Source organism: Podarcis gaigeae (genome assembly GCF_964106915.1).
Source record: "Podarcis gaigeae genome assembly, chromosome: 3".
NCBI classification, from domain to species: domain Eukaryota; kingdom Metazoa; phylum Chordata; class Lepidosauria; order Squamata; family Lacertidae; genus Podarcis; species Podarcis gaigeae.
In genome coordinates this window covers 3,569,691-3,586,166 of record NC_139680.1, presented here as the reverse complement: position 1 = coordinate 3,586,166, position 16,476 = coordinate 3,569,691, and the positions used below count along the sequence as shown (strand labels likewise).

General features: G+C 42.2%; 1 protein-coding gene and 1 long non-coding RNA gene across 3 annotated transcripts in view; one reads left to right on the top strand and one right to left on the bottom strand.

Moving 5' to 3' along the window:
* Positions 1 to 16,476, top strand: part of B3GNT2 (UDP-GlcNAc:betaGal beta-1,3-N-acetylglucosaminyltransferase 2) — a 50,681-nt gene that overhangs the window by 4,963 nt on the left and 29,242 nt on the right. For both annotated transcript variants that reach the window (XM_083730666.1, XM_083730665.1), the window contains exon 2: positions 9,990 to 10,080. The gene's annotated coding sequence lies outside the window, so the exon portion shown is untranslated. The remainder of the gene's footprint in view (positions 1 to 9,989; positions 10,081 to 16,476) is intronic.
* LOC310840739 overlaps positions 4,084 to 16,476 on the bottom strand; it is a 31,565-nt gene continuing 19,172 nt past the window's right edge. Inside the window, exons 5-8 of the long non-coding RNA XR_014562074.1 lie at positions 15,410 to 15,567; positions 5,345 to 5,507; positions 4,962 to 5,239; positions 4,084 to 4,350 (exon numbers count right to left, since the gene is read on the bottom strand). This is a non-coding gene — a long non-coding RNA (uncharacterized lncRNA). The remainder of the gene's footprint in view (positions 4,351 to 4,961; positions 5,240 to 5,344; positions 5,508 to 15,409; positions 15,568 to 16,476) is intronic.

The following is a 16,476-nucleotide window of genomic DNA, read 5'->3' as shown; positions in this document are numbered from 1 at the left end:
TACTGGGCCACATTTAATATTTTGCCACTAGTTTATAAAACCATAAACAACTGGATCTGAGGGATGACCGCCTTCCCTACATTTCTGTCCTGCCACTCTGGTCATCTGTAGGCACTCTCGTGGTACTGCATTGCATCAGAGAATCATTCTGTGGCTATACCGGTTAGGTCAGCAGTGGGGATTCTTTAACCAGATATTTATCTCCCCTCCACCCTGCAGGCCAACTTTGACAGTTGGGTTGAGACCTGTCAGAGTTCCCCCATGGGGTTGGAAGCGACCAAACAAGACTGAACTCCCCATACATCAGCTGATGCACAGAGAGCTCAGTCCTGCTTTCTGCAGGGATCAGCTGTGTGAGCCACAAATCTATCTCTGCCTGCGCCACATCTGACATCGCATATGATGCGCACACTAGATTTAAGCCTCCTAAGTATTGCTAACGGCTGAGCTAAAGAAAGCCTTCTTCTTTTTCATATGTATGGGGTAGGGAGAAAATGCAGTATCTCAAGTAGTGCTAGAGTGATGGAAAAGTTGCACTTGGCCAAATGTGCTAATGTTCACTTCAGAAGCAGAAGTTGAGAAAGAAAGGCAGGGAAAGGCAGCAAAGACATTTTTGGCAGAATAGTGCCTGTTCTTGCCTTCTGCTTGGCTGGGGACTGGAGCTAGTAAAGGAAAGTATTTGCCTTTTGAGCAAATATTGTTGGGCGAGAACTTATTATGAATGGTGGCAGAGATGTGAGACGGTTGGCTGGGAACATCTTCCGTGATCCTCAGAGTGCCCTTTCCTGAACTGATCATCCATTGATAGAGCTCTTCTCTGACATTTTCTGGTGCCGCTCTGTTTTACATTATAGTGAAATCAGGGTGTTCTGTCTTATGACAGACCCTGGGCATCTTATAATCCTAATTGAATAACATTAATGTAATTAAAATAGCACAAACAGGATGTTCTTGTTCATTCAGTACAGTGGATCTGGTTCTTTGTAGAAGATTTCACTTTTGAAAGCTTTTTCTGTCATGACAGCTTTGTCATGAAGGAACAGGTTTTCAGTTGTATTTCTGCATGATCTGTCTTTTTGTGTCTGCAAAATTCCAACTTTTCAGCCAAGAATGCAGCTTGCTCCACTGTATTTTGCTACATCTTTTCTTTTGCAACAGTCAAAAAGGTCAATTGAATCTACAGCATTTTTGGTCAAGAGACAAATTCAGTAGAACCATGAGGTCAAATGGTGTTAGAGCTAAGCTGGAAAGACCCCTTCCTTTAGCTTCCATACTCAAGGCAGAGAAATGGGGTGGCGAATTGGGTCATTTTTTGCAGCAAGAAGTGAAACTACCCTAAAACATTTCAAGGGGTGCTTCAAGATATAATGCCATTCCATTGTACCCAGCCACTCCTACACCACCCCAGAGTTCTCTCTCTTTTTGCTCTGTAGAGATGAATGGGGACATCATTCTTAGCCAATGAAACTGTACCAGGTTAACCCAGACTGGTTTGGCCTACCCCTACTGTAAATACAAACTGAAACAAAGATTTTACTGTTGAACAAAAGACATAACTTTATCAGATGTTTGAAGAAAGCACTCCTTTTTGTTGTGATTAATAACTGGGAGGGGAGAATAGTTTTTCCCAAGGCCTGTGAGACCATGGTGGTTTGAATAAGTGCCTGAAATGTGATTTAATGCAAATCACTATTTGCATAGAGCCCACAGCATCACTGATGTCACAGCTCCTCTTCTCCCCAATGTTTACACCATGTTCAGATAGAAACACTAGACTTCAGTCTGCTAAGAGGCATTTGCATGGCATAGGAAATGCCCATAGTTCAAGGCACAATGTGAAGAAGGTGGTTTAAAACTGTGGCCATAACTAGTTTTACTTTGGGAAGGGATTAATCAGTAGTGGGTCAACATTGCACCTCACTCTGCCCTCCCAACAGAAGAAAGCTGGCCCCAGATGTTGCTCTGTAAAGGTATACCTTTTGTCTCTGGGATAGCAACCATATAATACCTGGGTAATACAGGGATGTGGGTGGCGCTGTGGGTTAAACCACAGAGCCTAAGGCTTGCTGATCAGAAGGTTGGCGGTTCAAATCCCTGTGACGGGGAGAACTCCCGTTGCTCGGTTCCTGCTCCTGCCAACCTAGCAGTTCAAAAGCACGAAGTGCAAGTAGATAAATAGCTCCAACGGGAAGGTAAACGGCGCTTCCGTGCGCTGCTCTGGTTCCCCAGAAGCAGCTTAGTCATGCTGGCCACATGACCTGGAAGCTGTACGCCGGCTCCCTCGGCCAATAAAGCGAGATGAGCGCCGCAACCCCAGAGTCGTCCGTGACTGGACCTAATGGTTAGGGTAGCCATTTTTATGTTGTGGACAGAGGAGACCTGCCTCTTGCAGAAATGCAGTGAGCACAGCTGTTTCTGGCACTGGAGATGCAGTGGTAGATTCTTGCCTGCCCGTTTAAGGCACAGAGTCTTGGCTTGTAAATCGGCAGGGGGGGCACTATTTGAGTGTCATGGCAAATGACTCATACACACTACAGCGGGAGACGTTTGCATTTGTCCTATATTGAAAGACAGGTCACTTATAGGATGTGGGCCCTTTTGGTGGATATGAAGAATTGCAGATAGTGGCTGAACTCTGCAGAATGCTAGTTTTTCCACTACCTTGCCATCCAGCAATACTTTTAATCAGGGCTGGCTCAAGACATTTTGGCAACTGAGGCAGACCCCAAATGGTGTCTCTCCTCCTTGCCAGGGAAGAACGGGTAAGGGAAGATCAGGAACAAATGGGGAAGAAAAATCAATATTGGGATCTTATGCCCTGGTGGATCCTGCTGCCTGAGGTGGTCACTTCACCTTGCCTGATGGGTGGGCCGGCCCTACTTTAACATTCCTTGGGAGCATACAGGAGCTCTAGGGGAAAGATTCCAGGAGCACTGTGACAGATTGGGAAGGATGGTGAAAACATGCTGATAGCAACTCCAGAAAAATGAACGTGGCCCTCTTTTTTAGCACTGAACAAATAAGTATTACCCTTATGTATCTGAGCTAGCTCATTCCCTCTCCACTGACCTTTTTGCATAGAAGCAGAGGCTATTTTTCAAATGCCTTGAACTACATAGATGTGTCTACACTGATTTATTTAAAGTTTCACATCAGAGTGCTGAGTTCTTTCACAAATGAATACTGAAAATATGTGACTGCAACCCCTGGGAAAGGTTGCCTGCCATTCTTCCTATATTGTTAAGGACTGTGTACACACTAAAGCTTTAAAACACATTCCAAGCACATTATTTCCCTCAAGGAATTCTGGCCACTAACGTTTGCCTGTCACAGAGTTACAATCCTCAGCAATCCTTAACAAACTAGAAGGCCCGGAATCCTTTGAGGGAAAGAATGTGCTTGGAATATGCTTTAGAGGTGTTGTGTATACCCAGCCCTTGACAATGTACAAAGAATGACAGGCATGCTTTCTCAAGTGTTGCAGTTGCATAGTTTTCAGTATTCTCTTTGGAAATCAGGAGAGCTGGGTCTGCTTCCATCCCTGCCCTGATAAATGTCCCAAATGACCTTTGGCAATACTTTCTTCTTACATAAGAGGAAAACAACGCATACCTGCTCCCAGGCCCCTTAATGCATGGATACTAATGCAGTACTGTATGTTGATGATGTCTCTTTCTTCTTATTGCTGTAACAAAGTGCAAGAATCTTGTTAATGTTATGATTCTTTAGCCTTTGGTAAAGGAAGATTTGCACAGCAGTTGGTTTGGGGTGGGGGCTGCCAAGTCAGCATTGCAGTGGTACCTTGGTTCTTAAACTTAAATCATTCTGCAAGTCTGTTCCAAAACCAAAGTGTTCCAAAACCAAGGTGCATTTTCCCATAGAAAGTAATGCAAAATGGATTAATTCATTCCAGACTTTTAAAAACAACCCCTAAAACAGCAATTTAACATGAATTTTACTATCCAACAAGACCACTGATCCATCAAATCAAAGCAATAACCAATGTACTGTGCTATAAATAAATAAGACAGTATTGTAGATGATAAAAAAATTAAAAAGAAATCTTACCTGCACTAATGATAGTCATTGTTTAGATGGGGGGCTTTTATTCATTTCCGCAGTCATACAATCAATCACAAGGGGCTCGTCTTATACACGGGTAGTGCTGAGGGGTGTTTTCTTAATTTGGAGTCCCCAAAATTATACATGGGGGCGTCTTATGCACGGAAAAATATGGCAATAATGATTTGCCTATCTCAATATTTTTACATATGAACTGGATTTCACTCTTGACTTTGAAAGGGAACTTAGAAGGGTATCTCACAAAAGATAAGACATAGGCCAGACATTCTCTGTTCTTCCCTTCAGCAGCTAAAAAAGCCAATGCAATTCTGGGCTGCATCAATAGGAGTATAGCATCTAGATCAAGGGAAGTAATAGTGCCACTGTATTCTGCTCTGGTCAGACCTCACCTGGAGTACTGTGTCCAGTTCTGGGCACCACAGTTCAAGAAGGACACTGACAAACTGGAACGTGTCCAGAGGAGGGCAACCAAAATGGTAAAAGGCCTGGAAACAATGTCTTATGAGGAATGGCTAAGGGAGCTGGGCATGTTTAGCCTGGAGAAGAGGAGGTTAAGGGGTGATATGATAGCCATGTTCAAATATATAAAAGGATGTCACATAGAGGAGGGAGAAAGGTTGTTTTCTGCTGCTCCAGAGAAGCAGACACGGAGCAATGGATCCAAACTACAAGAAAGAAGATTCCACCTAAACATTAGGAAGAACTTCCTGACAGTAAGAGCTGTTCGACAGTGGAATTTGCTGCCAAGGAGTGTGGTGGAGTCTCCTTCTTTGGAGGTCTTTAAGCAGAGGCTTGACAACCATATGTCAGGAGTGCTCTGATGGTGTTTCCTGCTTGGCAGGGGGTTGGACTCGATGGCCCTTGTGGTCTCTTCCAACTCTATGATTCTATTATTCTGAATTCAGCTTCTCTGGCTTCAAGATGATGATCCATGTTCCAAAGTGTAGCCAGATAGCAACTGCTGAACCTCGCTTGACAAGTTTCCATGACTTCTGCGTAATGTTTTTCTCCCCAGAGTGAGACACGCATTGCCTGGAGAGATAGCATGAAAGGATTGTAGCTTTAAAATGAATGTGTTCAAATTCCCCATCCACCAGTCACTTCTCTGTATAGCCTTGGGGAATTCACTTAACTTCTTTCTGTTTTATTTCCTTACCTGTGAAAGAGAGATGGGTAAGCACAGTACCTCCACTGAGGAGCCAGTTAATAGCTTTAACAGGTTTACAAGACACAAGCCCTCAGCCAAAAAGACCCTACTTACTTCAAATTACGGGGATCCTTTCAGGTTAAATGGGGTCCTTTGTGGCTGTTATCTTGAGGTGAACACAACACTTCTCTGCTTATGAAAACAGAACCTACTCAGGAATGAGTAATGGTTCATTTGGTGCCTCCTATCTCTTCTTTTTCTTCTTCATTTCAGTTTCCTTAGCCAGAGCCAGATTATATGATGTGTGACAGTGGGGCACACAAGGTTCAGAGAGAGAGAACAGTGAGAGCACATTCTAGCAAAAGAATCTGATCATTGGAAACTAAAAAAGGGATGTGTAGTGATAATAATAAAAAAGTGCCATGATTGGATCCTTGATTGTATGTGTAAAACAAAAGCACAGTTCCTTGTTGCACCATTTGCATTTAAAATTTTTATTATTAGAATCAATTTTAAAAACTAATTTATATACCACTTGATAGTAAAAAAAACTAAGTGGTTTATGAAAATGTTAAATAAAGCATTAAAATTATGAGTGACAACAGTTAAAAACAGGTATTTAAAACATTCAAAACATTATTAATATCAACAGTAGCTAAAAAGAGATAAAACACACATTATTTCTACATGCCTGGATAGGCTTGTCTGAACAAAAATGTTTTAAGAAGGTTCCAAAAATAGAACATTGCACTCACTGAGTCTTGAAGACACCAGGGCATGAACTACTGTGGCCAAGGTTTCCCTGTCCAGGAAGTCACATCTTCTAAAAGGCACTTCTAGCCACTAAGGCTATCTGGACCTCTAGTGACAATACTGGATCTAGAAGCACTCCCAAACTGCGGTCCTGTTTCTTCAGGAGGAGTGCAACCCCTGGCCAGGGCTGGCAATTGACCAATTTCTGGAAAATTTCTTTGATCTTATATTTGTTCTTATTTTGTTTGGGGGTACCTGTTTAGCATTTTAAATACAGACCATAGGTCTGCAGAGGTGTATAGGGTGGTAGGGAAGGGGTAGAACCTCTGGTGGGAGACATGTCCTGCTCCTTCTGGGGTAGTTTGTCCACCTTTAGTCCCCAACCTGTACTCAGCTCTCATCTGTGGTTCCTAGAAGCTGTCAGCATGCAACAGCAACCACAGCCCAGGAACTGGCCAGCTAAACTAGGTGAGGGTAGCTGATGGGTTTTAAACCCTCAGTGAATTAGGGACTTTCTCTGCATACAAAGACAGGCTCCGGCAGATTGAGTAGATGAGACCAAAAGTGGGTCTAAAGGCCAAGAAGGCAGTTTTTGCATGTGGTGTAGAGGGAACTGAGGGGCAGATGGGGCTCAGCAACCAGGGAAGGTAGCCCATCTAAATGAAGGAAAACTCGGATCCTTAATCTCCACTGCCTTGTCAGATATCTTTGGGAGAAGACTAAGGAGTAAATCCTAATATCCAGAGTGGAGTCCCTAAGATGCCTGGATGGTGCCTTGTGTGCCTTCTTCCAGTAACTCTTGCAGCCCAACTGGTGCCAAATGTATTGCTCTGCTTTCCTTTGGACATCAGTGAGACTGAGAGGGGGGTGGGTCTTGTTGGCTTGGCAACCCAGGACTTCCATACACCAGTGGCGTAGTTGCCACGTCCCTCCTAGGCACCCTCCAGCTGGAGGGCGCCTGGGAGGAATACTCTTTACCTTGGCACTCAGGTCTCTTCTTCTTTCTGTTCTTGCATTGCACCAGGGTGTTTTGTTTTGTCTTGGTTTTTTGATATTATGTCAAATAGGAATTAGTCAATGCCTTTCTTAATGGACTCATTAAATAAAGAGCCCTTTGACCATTTACAGTGGTACCTCAGGTTAAGTACTTAATTCGTTCCGGAGGTCCGTTCTTAACCTGAAACTGTTCTTAACCTGAAGCACCACTTTAGCTAATGGGGCCTCCTGCTGCCGCCGGAGCACAATTTCTGTTCTCATCCTGAAGCAAAGTTCTTAACCTGAAGCACTATTTCTGGGTTAGCGGAGTCTGTAACCTGAAGCATATGTAACCTGAAGCGTATGTAACCTGTGGTACCACTGTATCTGAAATTTGGCAGATGTGCTTCATTGGAGGAAGGGGAGGAAAATGTCTGAAATTTTTGTGTCAGCTGGATGAAAAATTTGTGTTTCTCCCCTATATCTTATCATCTGATTGAAGGTTAGTGAAATACAAATGAGAATCCAGCACATGATTCTTCTTTTCAAGATCTTCTGACTACAATAAAGTGTTTCAGATACTAACCACCCCTCAGTGTTTCTGGATTAAATGATATTTTTAACCAGAGCCTTGTGGCTTCCTCAGACACTCCTTAATGCTATTACAGATAGTTCTTTCATTATGACCATCTTAGGAAAAGGGGGACTTACTTTTGTAAAAAAGGATCTACATCAGACTTTGCTAATCTTGAATTGTATCTTTCTACCATTGGAAGCATCTTGTGAGTGGAGTTCCATTCACAGGATGCTTCTGCTGGTGAGAAGGAGTGAGGCAACATACACAGTTTCTTTGTCCCTACAGCCCCTGAAAATGTGCTCAGTAAGGGGAGCTGCAAGCAGAGGGGAGAATCCGTGAAAACTGCCTCCCTTTTTCTGCCCATTTGTTAGAATGACATTTATTTCATCACAAATTTTTACCAGTTTCCATAATTCACAGTTGTTCCAATGATTTCAGTTAGAGACTCTACTTCTACAGCCTGAAACATCTATACTTTCTGATATTGGTGACATTTGTGAACGTTTGATAACGGGATATTAAGTTTTCCATTCTGAAATGACTTATTCCAGAAATACCTGCACAGAAATTAAAGCTGCCAGCAGCTTTGTGAATGCAGGGTAAAGGGGAAATATCTTGGAGGATGGGGGGAGGGGGAATACCCATCATTAATTAGTATAAATATGGGTAACTATCAGCTTCTTGCCATCTATTTAACTTTATTCCTGCCTACTCCTTGATGTGAGATTAGCATTGAACATTTTTGGTTGAGTCATGAAACAATCAGTGGAGCAGCTGTTTACTAGCTTAGGGAAAATGATTGTACAGTTCCAAAATCCATTAGCCTCAGTACTTGTTGCATTAAAATGTATTTAGCTGGACAACCATGTGTGACAAAGGTACACATATCCTTGTGAGGTAGGTGAAGCTGAGAGCGAGAGGCAGCCACCACCCACATTATATAACCCTAGTCTGAATGTGTAAGAATTCAGACCTCTTCTGCGGAGAACAGCAGATCTGGGCCAGTTTCCTTCTGTTAACCAGGTAGCTTTAGGCACAAGTAGCCAACTGTGGGTGAGGGAGACTGTGGGCAAACAAAACCTTATTCAGTCAGCTCCAAGTTTATCATTAAACTTTTTATTAAAGGCTTCAAAATAGAAGTAGAAGAATAAGAAGCAGCATGAAATTTAAAAATAAACAAGTGATTTCTAGCTAACCTCACTCTGAAATAGATTCTAAGCTAGGTTTGATAAGTTGGAAGTAGAGTCCCTTCAGGCGCCATGCAAACAAGTCAATGCAGGGTACCCTAGAAGGCATTCAAAGGGGTGACAAAAGCACCAGGGGAGATCTCATTGTGTGGAATTCAATGTAGCCCAAAGTGCATGCCTAAAACAAGGTTGCCACCCTCTCTTCTCTCTGCATGCGCCCCCTTAACCTGTGCTGGGGGTTCCCCAAAACCCTACAGACAGATTTAGGGGATGCAAGGGTGGAGTCCCATTGCACAAGTGGACCTCATTCTGTGTACAGCTTAAATGAATCCTGCCCATTCTTTTTCTCTCTGGAGATTCAAGAAAAGGGCTGGCCAGGAAGAAATGAATTGATGAATCAGGGGAAAGCCAATTCTTCTTGGGACATCTGAGGTTCATCATGTACACAGAGGGGAATTGACCATTAACACTTGCCAACAACCAAGTAAGCTGATAGAGTACCAGTAGGTATGAATGGTAACAGTCTCCTCTTGGTCCCTGTCCGATGAGATTAACTAAGAATAAACACGACCTTGTGTTTATTGGGTGGGGGGGGGATGCTCAAGATGTAATAATAATAATAATTTTTTATTTATACCCCGCCCTCCCCAGCCAAGGCCGGGCTCAGGGCCTTGTTCATTATAATGGAGTAGAAAGTTTATAGACTGACATAGAATTTCTTAAAGAAAGTCTGACCTGGTTTGTATAATTGAGGCCTGGGAGTCCCAGTAGCCAAGTCACCAGTTCCCTGCAAGTTGAGGGGATGGCATGAAGCTGGTGTCCTGTTCTATTTTTCTGATCACTGCCACTAACTATGCCATACCTTCTCCTCCCAGAAATAACAGCAGGATATCCATACTCCCCTCACACCTACCCCCACCATGCTTACTCCAACACATCCTGCCATGCTCATCACACCACAATTAATTGCTTTTCAGTTCTCCACATCCCCTGCCACGTCTGTATCCCATTGAGGAGTGACCCATTCACTCCAGGATCACAAATTAACATCCACAAACAAATATGTTCCCAAAACCAAAAAAAGATTTTTCCACACAACAGGGCCACTCCCCCGTATCACTATATCATATGAACTTTTGATGCACATTCTGAATTACAGTCCCAGCATCTAGCAGACTGCATCATGGCTTTTTGAAAAAGCCTCCAGGACATCCAATACCCTCAATATATATACATATTTTTAAATTAATTAATATTTTAATTTTAGGTCCAAGGAGACTGAACAAATTGAAGTGAAAACTACCGTCCGCTGTTGTCGACACATTTGAATTCTCTGCTTCGCTCCTCTCTTATTCCTTGTAAGTTACATTTTGTCTTATATATACATTTATGGTTTTTAATGGTGGTGAAAATATGGGCCATTAGCCAAAATAATACTCATTGAAATATGAATTTGTTCAAAAGTGACTGGCAAAAGATTTTTAAAAACTGCACATATCTTTTTTATATTTTACTGTATAAAACTTTTATAAAACCATGTAAAAATGGAGTTTCCCCCCATTATGAACATTTCTCCACCCACCCATGTTTATTATTCTTGTGGTTGCCTAGAAACTTCTATGTGCAACTGAAATTGCAAAGAAATTATAATAGTGAGTTGACTACTACTTGAGAGTGAAAGTATACATTGCTTCATATTAAGATGAAACCTTATTCGACTTTAGTGCCTGACAGAAGTCTAGAAGGCAGGAATACTGGACTTAATTGTTTAACAGTAGACACGACAACTTGTTATATGTCCCCATGGATTGTTATAAATGGTTTCTTTCAACAAAAAGCTCTTACCCTGGGAGGGACATGGAGAATGAGAGTCATGTGACCATCCCAAGATGTGGTTAGCTTCCCTCTTCCCAAATATGTTCATTTGGATTCCAGGGTTTTTCACTGCTCTCCCTGTGAGCAATGTTTCCTTTGGTCTTCTATTGGAAGAACTGTACTCTCAGGGACAGACCTATCACATGCATGTAGTGTTATATTTATTGTGATTTATTTAAAATATCTTCAACCCACCACATCTCGAAAAGGGTTCCAGAGCAGCTTACAAAGATAAAATACAAGAACATATCTGACATTGTGCTGATAATCTAAGATACAACGCAAAAGAAGGCATTGAGAGGGAGGGAGAAAGAAACACTCAGCCACTAGACCTCAGTGAACAAAGTTCTTATAATGACCAGCTGGAAAAGAGCAGTTCAAGAAAAGGAGGAGCCAAAAGTTGCTCATCTCCCACTGAGGGTGTAGCAACACTTGCTTTCTTGTAGCTTGATGGTATGAAATGACTGCTGCCAGATGACAGTGGATGAGGGAGGAACATGATGCAGGTGGTTTAAAGAGATTACTAAATCCCTTTAGGGTGTGGGGAAATGTTACAGTATTGTTTTCTTAAGTGATCCAGATCCTTTGTCTTCAGTATACTGTATAGTGTACAAAGGTCTCTATTACAGATTTTTGCTTCTAGCTGTTCCAGGCTCTATTCCCAAACATACCTGGACTGCAATGTCACATGTGTGACAGAGAGAGTGGATGGGCAATAAACATATGATAACAGTGCATTGCAAAGTGGACCCAGATTGGTCGTGCTTGTGGAAAGTAAAACATCAATGCACACAGGGAAGAAGATTTAAGAGGCTTTCTGGTGCCTTGTATAGCAAGTTGAAGTGTGACATAACCATCAACTCTTTGATTCTATGATTCATGCCATTGCGTGTAACATTTATAGACCAATCAAAGTCAATTAAATCCCATTTGGGGAGAAAACAGAGGGTTATGCATGGGCTTCGATCAGTTTCTTCCTAAAGTTTGAAACACATGGTTGTCTTTCTTACAAGATGACTGTAGTATTTGATTAGCTTTCCCTGGTGGAAGGCTTACTCTGCAAGGTGGCATCGGCAGAATCCAGGCAAGCACTCTCACTCTCAGGTTCTATGGCTGTTCCAGATTTGTGTTGCTGCAGAATTGACTCCGTATATGTGCCAACGAAGTACTGAATAGTCTTGTCAAAGAAAGGACTCAGATTGTGGTCTTGTAAGCGTCCATCACCGATTTAGGTTAAAACTGAATGCTGAAGGCTTTTTGGGTTGCTGAGAAAATAATCATTTCTGAGGGGAACGAAAGGAAGCAAAAAGTGAAGAGAATGCCTAAGCTTTCTTACAACCCAACGTCACAGGAACATGCCTGGGGCAGGCAGTATTGCTGAATCAAGCTCTGTGTCCTTCAGTCATGTTAATCCTTTTGACTGAGACATTACATAACCAATCCCTTCCATATTTCTGTCCTGTCTGGCCTTTCAGCAGCTTTGGCTTTACGTTGTGCTAATATGAACATATCCCAGGCTGAATCTGGTGGTGGTGGCTTTCATGCTAAATAAATAGCTTTGTAAGCCAAATTATGTTGTGTAGTCAAGAAGAAATTCATTTTTTCTTATGAGCATTTATTGGAGTCATTGAAAGCTAGGACTATAATTTTCTCAGTTATGTACTATGAAATTTGGAACGCTACAAAACCCAGAAGCGTTAAAAGAACAGAAGGCAAGGCAAACTTACCACAGTAACAAAGGAGGTACTGGGGTGGGGGAATCCATTGGAATCCTGTAAGATCTTATTTTGACATGGGTAAATAAGGCAAATTTGTTTATTTGCAGATGTGGGTATTGTAAGCAATATATAACATATGTTCTCAGCTTCAGCTGGAGAAAGACTAGGTTTTGAGAGTCCTGGGGGCAGTTTGAAAGAGTGATCACATTTTATGGTGAATATAGTCATCCCACCTCCTCTACTAGTAAATAGGTTTTGCAGGTTTTTGAATCTTTTCATTTCTAAATATCTCTCCCAGTGGCGTAGCGTGGGTTGTCAGCACCCAGGACAAGGCAAGTAATTTGTGCCCCCTAACCCATGGATTTGCGCACCCTAACCTGTGGATTTGCGCACCCTAACCCTCAGATGTTGCGCCCGGTGTGCCCGCCCCCCCTGCACCCCCCACGCTACGCCACTGATCTCTCCCACAAGTTGTAACCCTGAGTGACTCATAATAGAACATAACCCTAGAACCACTTCAGAATAAGAACATGAGTAGCTCTGCTGAATCAGATCTAAGGACCACCAAGTCCAGCATTCTGTTTCAAGCTGTGGCCTTCCGGATGCCTTTGGGAAGCCCACAAGCAGGACATGAAGGCAAGAATTCAAGTAGGTGTCAAGAATCTGGTGTTGAGGAATGCTAGGCTCCACCTACCATGCAGGGGAATAATTGAGAAGGCCTTGCATATGCACATAAGAACTTTGCTTTAGAACTGAGTAAGCAACAAGCAGCCAGCAGGGATCTGGGATAAAGAAAAAGCTGTAGGGCAGACCTGAAACAGGTCTAATTCCCATTGCTTCAAATTCTGTCATATAATTCTTAGATATATGCACATATATATGTGAAAGTAATCACTAGGAAGCAAGCAGCTACTATAGCAAACTCATTCCAGCATTTGGACCCTGGCCTGTTCCAGCAAGCGGTCAGTTTTGCTTGCACATGCAAGACTGCTAGTTGCAGTGTCTAATGCTGATGCTGTTTTATATACAAATAGAAAATGAAACATGCATTCTAAAAAAAAAAAGTTGCATGCTGCAAGCATATATAAATGTACCCAAGTTTGCCTTTTAGATATAAAAATGCCCTATTGTCACTGGGTGTCTCAGAGAAGCTGACACTGCATTTTAAAACATGTTTACATAGAGATCAGTCCCATGTTGTCAAATGGTCTCCCCCCCCCCCCCAAATTGGGAGCCACTTTCACTGAGGTTCCATTACAGGACTTGTGTAAATGGGGATTCCCCCATTCTACCCACCACCACACCCCATTCCACCCTTTTTGGTGCAGAAAAAAATGGAGAGATTTGGTGCAGAAAAAAGAGGTTTTGCAGATATGCAGAAAGCATGGGTCACATGAAGAGAGAGAGAGAGAGAGAGAGAGAGAGAGAGAGAGAGAGAGAGAGAGAGAGAAGGGCACCCCTGGCCAATTTTTAAGTCACCCAAGGGTGCCGAGGCACACAGGTTGAAAACCTCTGGTTTAGACAGATAAACAAGCATGTATCTAGTTATGATGAAGACTGTGTAATTCTTTTTTATACTTTAAAAAGAGGGACCCTCCTACTCTGAAGCATGATTATTTCCTTTTAGCAAATGAAAATACTCCCCTTAAAATATTTGTATCTGTGCATTACATGAGAAAAGAGACTGCCATTTCCAAGGTAATAGAAGGACATGATGCAAATGTGAGGGATAAATAATTACTTGGGCACATCAGGAAATAAAAATTAGCTGCCTCATCACACACTAGTGCTTCTCTTCCTATTTCAGCAAATAATAGCACCACACTACAAGGATCAATATTACAAGCTATACAATGTAAACACCATCAAATCAAAGTAAAAATACCCCTTCCTTTTTTTTTAAGTACATAAGCAACAGAGTGAAGGTGAAATTTGCAGTGATTTGCTTACTGAATACAATAAGGTGAGGCTTGATCTGGCAAGCAATAGCTCCTACTCAGTTATTTCCCAAGAGAAAAGCATTCAAGGGCTTTCACCTCAACTTTTATCTTTTCGTACATAATCAGTCTTATCTTTCAAGTCTACTTCTCATGTTACTTTTTCCGGTGCAGAGACAATCAGATGTTGCAAAAAGTCTGTATCTTGTACTGTCTGGTTTAATTTCACCACGATTCTGCAGAATTCAGCTTCCTGAGAATCTCAGCTTTCATTTGAAATAAAGCATGTTTCTTGCCCTTACCTTGATGATGATATGCTTGAAAGTGCATCTGCTTGGTCAGATGTCAGACGTCCATTGAAATGCTAAATAACATCTCCAGTGATTGGGGGAGTGGGGAAAGTGTGCAGGGCCTTTGTGCCCTGCGTATGTCCTTGCCCTCGATGCTTAAAAAGACACATACTGAATTTACATTAATATACAAATTGATTTACAGTTCATCCATTGATTGCTTAATCAGTTAAAATATAAATGACTAATCAACTAAACATTCATCCCCAGGCGACACCGTATCTAGACTATACTGCCTTGTAACCACTCTATTTGACACACAGGAAGTCAAAGAATAGATTTAAAACATTCTAGGAGAACCAGTTAGCAGCATACATGAACTAAAGAGCTGAAATTGGAGTGCAGCATTATCCTTTTAGATACTAATACCACTGTTTCACAGGAACTATTTTTAAAAAGTACCAGTTCTACACAAGGACCACTCAGGTGTAGTAGACTGTACTCTTGCATACTTGTCAAAAGTAATGATCTTTACTCTAATGAAGGTTGACATTGGGGAAAGTGCTATATAAATATTAAATAGGGATCACATTTAGAGACAGAAGGAATTAGTATAATTGCTGTGCAATTTTTGAGTTCCTCTTCCCTGGACTGGCCCCACCATTAGGCAGAGTGAGGCAGATGCTTGGATGGGGAGTTGGACGGGGTGAGATATGGAGGGGCAGCAAAGTGGAGGAAAATAAAACTGCATGTGCCACATTGCCTGCCCTGACCTCCCAAGCTAACATGCAAAATTTCATAATTTAGCTACCAGTCCAATTGGCTTCTTTATGTAGAATGGGAGAGGAGTAGCATCTTATCCTTTACCTCAGGCATCAAAGTGTCCTGGGCTGATTCCAGCCCTTCTCCAACCTCTGTTGTCCCTGCATCTTGAAAGATGGGTCAGAGAGAATGTTATTTTGATCACTCCCAAATAATCTCAGTCTAGTCATTGAGCCAGTATTAGCTCCTTGAAACCATAGGGTCTATAACATAAATGGAAGAAGACTCATTATGATTACATCAGAACAGAGATGAAAACCCACTTGCAGTCTTAATTAAGTTGTGGCAAACAAATCATACTTTGCCACCACTGTCTGTTCAACATAGTCCTGCAGAGATCTTTCATGTAGTGAAGGGCCTCCTGGGTGCAGACCTGGCGAGAGATTTATTACTAAATTTCTATACCGTCCTTCATCCGAGGATCACAGGGAGGTTTACAGTATAAACACAAAAATACATATTAAAAAACAAAACAATAATCCTCAAAGAATTAGTTAAGTAATTAGCAGATAGTCATTGCATCCATGCTTGCTTTGATGCCATAGTTGTGACAGTGTGTGCCATATGGCCATGTCACAGCTTGTGAAACATGTAGATGTGTACCACTTACTTGGAGGGATAAGGTCTACTATTTGTCTTCCGGAGTCATGCCTATCTTAGCTGATGAAACTGCCAGGGCAGGGCTGGGTGTGTGAATCTTTGATGTCGTGAAAACCTTTTTTGAGGGGAGAATGATCCCTGCAATTTTTAAAGAGGCAGTAGTGAGACCCATGGTAAGAAAGCTTAATTTAGACGTTTGGTTTGAGAGATCTACCTCCCAGTTTTTAATGTTCCATTTTCGGTAAGCTGATGTGAGCAGGCAGTGTCAGGTGATACCAGTCTGGTTTCAGGCCTAGTTTTGGAGCAGAAGCAGCCATAATTGCCCAAGTGGATGACTTATGCTGGAAATGGATGGACCTGTTGCCTGCGCTGGGATGTAGTGATGTGGTAGCTCTGGTTCTTCTTGGAGAATCAGTTCCAGAAGGTGCTGCTGAGGAATTTGTTTCATAGGCCTTTGGCTTATGGGGTGCCTCGGTTTTATTCTGTCCCCCATATGTTTTACCTCTACATGA